Raw genomic sequence first — 6,937 nt, 5'->3', positions numbered from 1 at the left:
GGGACGTGGCCTAATTTTGGGGGCGTGGCCTATACTCGCGGCTCTCCCGCAAGGCCATGCCCCCAGCCCCCTTGCTATGGGAATAGATGCTGTGCGCATGTGCACAGCGTTTATTCCCCGCTGCTTAGCAGCCGACAGGGGGGACTCCCAACAGCCCCCCCTCACCGCGGGACACTGTCGACCGCGGGAGGGACAGCGGGACAGGCCCTGATAATCAGGACTGTCCCGCTGTAATCGGGACTGTTGGGAGGTATGATGTATCCATAAATTTGTTCTCCTGCACTGTAACCCTCCTTTTACAATACATTAAAAGACTGGAAGCAATTGATGGCATTTGTGAAGCACTTCAGGTTAGGCAATAATAACAACAGTATTAGGTTGGGTTTCACAATGCTCTATAACATTCCACTTTAAATTTTAAGGTAAATGACTAGAATGCTAATGAATGCATGGTACTAACAATATTCTTAATTTCAGCATGGAACAGTATATCGCCATGTCAGTGGATACTGGCTTCATGGTAGATGATCCTAAGGGGACAATGAGACAGCTTAATGAAAGACTGTCTGACTTTGTGGGGCATTGTCGTCTCCTGGAGCAGTCAAACATTGCAATGGAAAAGAAAATTGAAGAATATGTGAAAAATAACTGTCTGCAATTTCCTGCTTGGAAAGAGATGCAAGAAGACAGCAAACATCTCCAACAGTCTGTGGGTATAACAAGTGTGTTATATGAAATGTACTACAGTATGTCCATATCAGCTGTCCATATTAGCTCTGTCACCCATCAACAGATTTCAATATCACCCACGGTATCCATGTGAATGTGCCAATATCAAATATATCACAAATATGAAGTCCATTAATTTATGTCACCCCGTGCAGAAATTTGTTTCACGTAGACCACCCATGAATAGGTATCCATATTATCTAAGTCACCCATGCATAGGTGTTAATAGAGTATCAAATACGACAAATAGAGATTCTGACTGGTGCCTTTAGAGTAAATGCCATATGCAGGGTAGGGGCAGTTGGTGTACTGCTGCTCGCAGATTGAGGAACTTCCCAAAGTAGGTACAAGGTGCAATAGTGGATATTTGTTGTGTTATGTTCTAGCACTGGAGAGGGTAACGTTAGTAACCCCAAGGAGGTTTAGTCTTTCATAAATATCCCAGGGTTTGCACATTTGGCCAAATAAGGGGTAAATTTAATAAGAAGATGGGATGTTTCCCATAGCAAGCAATCAGGTTCCCTCTATTATCTTCTAGAAGAGGCTAAATAAATAAGAAGAATCTGATTGGTTGTTATGGGCAACTTCCCATCTTCTCATCAACTCTATCGGCAATTGGGTTTGCACATTCGCGGCCCAGCTTGCCATGCCAATGCATACGCATCACAGCATCTATGAGTGTTGCTACATCTGTACTGCTTGTAATCCATGTAAATGTATCTGCATGCTCAGTGTATCTGCGTGCAGCCATTAATTCCAACAGGATACTAGCCTGTATAAAAAAAGGGGCATGGAAACTAGGGCCGAAAATGGACTTATGGCACTCTATAAGGCACTAGTGAGACCTCATCTAGGATTTGGAGTGCAATTCTGGGCCACACATTCCAAAAGGACATTATAGAACTGGAGAAAGTCCAGAGAAGGGCAACCAAGCTAATAAAAGGGATTGAGGGGCAGATTTATTAAGCTTGGTGAAGTGATAAAGTGTCTGGTTTTTATCACCGGCCAATCAGCTCCTAACTGTAAAGTTACAGGCTTGGGGCCAGATTCTCTAAGCTTCAAAAGTGATAAAATAGAGAGTGATAAATAGCCAGCCAATCAGCTCCTACCTGCCATGTTACAGACTGTGTTTGAAAAATGTCAGGCAGGAGCTGATTGGCTGGCTGTTTATCACTCTCTATTTTATCACTTTTGAAGCTTAGAGAATCTGGCCCTTGGTTTGAAAAATGACAGGTAGGAGCTGATTGGGCGATGATAAAAACCAGACACTTTATCACTTCACCGAGCTTGATAAATCTACTCCTGAGTAAATAATGGACAGGTGGACAGATTAGCCAAATTAGGCATGTTTACACTGGAAAGAGACATTTAAGAGGAGACATGCTTAACATTATCCTGAATATAAATATGTTAGATGGGGGGATTAGGGTTAGGGTGCCAGGGAAGAGGGGACTTTAGAATTAAGCACTACAGGGTGGGTTATGGTTAGACTGGGGGTGGGGAGGGTTATGGTTAGGCACTAAGAAGGGAAAGTTATGGGAGAATGGTTAGGGTTAGGCACTAAGGGGGAACAGTAACAGTTAGGTGCTACAGAGAGGGAGGGAAGGGTTATATTGCAGGTAAAGGGGGTTATGGGGATAAGGGGAGAGGGTTAATATACTTACCTACAAGGTGTCAGGATCCTTTTGCTTTGGGAAGTCTTTGTCGATCTTCTGACCAAGGGCATCTTATCCCGGTATCCCCTAATGTCTACTACAGTTTGACTATATTTTAGCTTTTATTCTCAAAAATTACACTTTGGGTGAAATGTAATAGGATGACAGAATCAGAAAGTGAGAGATTTTGAAATAAACCTACCTTTTTTTAGAGGGGCAATCATTAACACTGCAAAACCAGTTTGATTTTGCAATGTAAATGATTGCCGCTTTTAAAAAAAACTGGAGATCTCTTACCAAATCTCTCACTTTCTGATTCTCTCATCCTATTATATTTCACCCATAAATGTATATACATACTTAGCAAGGTATTAGATGTGAATTGATACAGTGCTGAAATTCCACACCCTCCAGACTGAATCATTAAACACTGATGCTTGCCAATTGATCTCATAATTAGTAATCATCTATTTAATGATTTTACAATATTGTAATCTGCATGTCAAACAAAGCAAGGGAAATAATATTGCTCCCAGAGTCACAGTCACATGGAAATGAGCTGTGGACTATTATAAAACATTGGCATTGCTCATACATAAATTATAATTAAAGAGGCATCTTAATCCATAATTACTGCACTAAATGGCTATGATGCATTTTATAAAGAAAGCCTGAAATGTAATTATATTACACGGCTATTTGTATATTGTGAACTATGGTTTATCATATTAATATTTTTGATTGACATACAAGTTATAATGAATTATCTATGGACAACGCATGGTAAAAGTTATCCCTTTCATACCCAGGTTTTTGCCTGTGCACATGCCTCAATCTGGGAACTGGCTATGTGTGAACAGACCCTGACCTGTTTCCCTGATAGGGACCAGGGTTTTTCCTGTGATCAAACCAGGTCATTTTTAATGTGAATGGATGCAACCCAGCTTTTTAGACCTGGAGTGATCAGTCTACGTGATTTCCTCACTAAGGGCCTTATTTTGGTTCACTCTTTCTGACAAAATCCTTCTGAGATGGACAAAACTATGTGCACTGCAGGGGGGCATATGTAAAATGTGCAGAGATAATTAGATTTGGGTGAGTTATTTTGTTTCTGTGCAGGGTAAATACTGGCTGCTTTATTTTTACACTGCAATATAGATCTCACTTTGAAGTAAAACCCCACCCGAATCTAATTCTCTCTGCACAAGTTACATCTGCCCCACCTGCAGTGCACATGGTTTTGTCCATCTAAGAAGGATTTTGTCAGAAAGAGTGAACCAAAATAAGGCCCTAAGATGGGAGTTCTATTTCAGATGGGATTTTGCTTCTGGGCAACTAATTGGATCTCATCTATTATCTTCTAGAAGGTGCTACTAAATAAGGATATTCTGATTGGTTGCCAATAGCAACATTCCATCTGAAATAGAACTCTTATCTTTGTAAATGAACCGCTATGGTTGGCTGTTTTGTGCGCTTACAAATGACATCAACTACATGGCAGGGAGAACTTGCAGAAAAGTCCTCATTGGGGCAGATGGAGCAGGACACAAACCTTTAGCAGTACTGCATTTGCTAAAGGAGACACAGTGGGGCCATACATCAGCACCAGTGGATAAATGATGCAGCAGGTGGTACAGTGGGCCAGTAGAAGCACCAGTGGGTCAGCCACAGCACATATGGGCAAACACAGCATGGGAACCCTAAAAAAAAGCTCCGTTCTTGGTGTGACACACCAGGGCAAACATGTCCAACCTGGGAATTTTCCAGGTCCACCGTATAGTGTGTTGAGAGGGGCTCAAGTTGAAACCGATTTTGAAGCTCAGTTGATAGACTGAGGTCGGAACAAGGCTGGTGCTGGGGTGTATATGTGAAAGTGGTATCAGAGATTTGTAAATTTCTGTAGGAGGGGGCCCATGTGCAGTCTCCATATGGGCCCTCTCCTCTCTAGCTGGTTGCGCAGTAGACTCAGCACAAGAGGTATTAGTAGACTCAAGTGCAGTGCCAGAGTCCATTGCTCATGCTCAGGTCTCTGGGATAATAGTGGAGCAGCCATCAACCTGATGCTTTTCCCACTGTGAATGCTAAAATTGCCAGAAAAATGGACACCACTCAATTTCTGCCATGGGCCGATGGGCCCGTGCACACCACACATACACGCACACTGCACCCAGTATACAGTGCAGACATAACAACCATTTTCTGTTATTTTATTTATACCATTCACTCCTACCTACGTGTGAGTGTGGAACACCACATACTCTAGTAGCCCCAAGCTCAGCACACAGGCCAAATTATAGCATTTTTAACCTTCTGCGTTGTTAAATAATTTATTGGGTGGCAGTAACTAATGCCATCTTAATACATAATTGTATCCAGTCTTCAATGACAATAAATTTAATTTCATAAGAAAGCATGGCTTTTTTTCTATATTATTCTATGTATTTAATGATTATAATTAATTGATGATTGTTTGCAGATTTATACAATGGTGATAGAAAATGCCAGAATGTCTCTGAAAATTGACAATTACAACATGGATCTCGCACTGCTCAAACAAAGGTTTGAATTCATATTGATCAAATATATTGCAATTGTTTAGACCAGGCATTAAAAATGACAAAGAACACATTGCCCATAGTTATTTGCGTGCCAACATCTCAGTGAGAGATGTGCAAAATATCCACTTACATCGTTCACATTGGTTATATAAATTCAAATTAAAAAAATGTGTAAAACAAGATTATATTTTCTATATAAAGTAAACATTGCAGGTCATTATGATGAATACAAATGTTTGCTTGGCAATGTTCACACCTATTTTGACAAATTAATTTGGCCCTCAAAGGGTTAATATATCACAACCCCTATGCAACTGAGAATAAAGATGTGATTGGTATTTTTTTGGCCACACAATTCAAATGTACCCGACTCTACTTCTAACTGCAGGACTGAGTTGAATGGTTCTGGTTGACAGGCCGACAGTAATTAGGTCTACAGTCAATAAGTCAACCATAGTTGGACAGGCAAACTGTCGACATTGACAAAAGGTCGTCACAAGCAAAAGGTTGACAAAAAAACAACACCATGATATTCAGGAGAAGATAAACACAGATGTATTGCTTTAAGACTAGACCCATGTTAAGTACAAAATATGGAAACTGTATTAATTATTATTTAAGATCAAATAAATATTTTATTTTAATTGCACACTTGTTAACTTGTACAAGTGTGTTGATCTATATAAGTTGCAATTATAGGAACAGAACTGTGACAACCAGTTGTTCAAATGTAGCTATGGTGATTTATTTAGCATTGTTACCAGCAAGAAGGGGTATATGTACTAAATGTCAATTTGGGCAACTTTAAAAATTGGCTAGAACATCCCCACAAAATCAACTGCTGTGTTTCTATTAGAAATAGCTCATTTACTAAGATTTTCATATTTAAGTTCCATTCTTCTGTCGATGGTGCATTGGTTTCTATTTCTATTTGAAGTTCTATTTGAAGTTCAAAATGTGTTTTTCATCCTGAATAACATAAAAATTGACTTACAATCAACTCAAATGGGACTGAAAAAGGACTCAAAATCGACAAAAGAATTACTAATTGTCCAAACAAGTCACATGTACTGGTATTACACACAGACACAGCATTGCTGTACCTTGATAAGCCATGATTTATGCAGCCAGAATGCCCCACATGCTTCTCTACCATGTTTTCCATCATATTGGAGTTTCGGACAATTTCACATGAAAAAAGAACTGTTTCTGATGGTTCTATTAAAAATTGATTTTAGATTGATTTACAAATTGACTTTTAGTAAATATGAGTTAGGACTAGAACTAAAAAGTGTTGTGGGCATGGATCTATTTTAATTCTATTGAAGTGCAAAGTTCTATTTCAGCAGATTTTTAGTCCGTTTTGACTGCAGTAAATACCTGAAACACAAAATCAACCAAAAGACAGAGCATCAACTGAGAACAAAAACAAAAATGGTCTTTAGTAAATATACCCCTAGGTGTCTAATGCAGGCTGTAGATGACTTTCTAGATTGTTGCTTTATTTTTCATTGTTACACAATACTGCTTAAATATCTGAAGAAGTTTTATAGATATCTAAAATGTAAGTCTTTCAACAGAACTAACAGAGTGCTTTCTGAAGAGAAACGGCTTACAAAGCAAAACAACGTACTGAGGATAATGGCAAATGAGTTCAGACAGAACACCTTGGATTTAGAATTAGATATTACAGAAACACAAGAAGAAATTAAAGACTTAACATCAAGTCATCAAGAGGTATGAGAAGGTGCCCCCTCTCCCCACTTGTGTACAGGTAGACTTAGGACAACATTAAGACAACATTAGTGGATAACTATATCCATTCTTCTAACCTAACTATTGTGGATATCCTAATTTCTCATAAAACCAATACTGTCCTAACGAGTTTATTTATAACTATGCATATAAAATATAGGCTGATTGTGCCACTTTCATATTTATCCTCACATTCGGGTTTCTAAATAACAGTACGTTCAAAGGTACTTGTTTCCCAGC

The 6,937-nt window shown here is 39.2% G+C and overlaps 1 long non-coding RNA gene across 1 annotated transcript; it reads left to right on the top strand.

Moving 5' to 3' along the window:
* Nucleotides 1-572: 572 nt before the first annotated feature.
* LOC146007076 (uncharacterized) lies at nucleotides 573-6,541 on the top strand. The gene is made up of 3 exons (XR_014444232.1): nucleotides 573-709; nucleotides 4,861-4,943; nucleotides 6,523-6,541. It is a non-coding gene; the product is annotated as an uncharacterized LOC146007076 (long non-coding RNA).
* Nucleotides 6,542-6,937: the final 396 nt, after the last annotated feature.

Source organism: Crinia signifera, chromosome 6 (assembly GCF_055691185.1).
Source record: "Crinia signifera chromosome 6, ASM5569118v1, whole genome shotgun sequence".
In the NCBI taxonomy this organism is placed as follows: Eukaryota; Metazoa; Chordata; class Amphibia; order Anura; family Myobatrachidae; genus Crinia; species Crinia signifera.
This window is presented reverse-complemented; position numbering and strand designations above follow the sequence as displayed.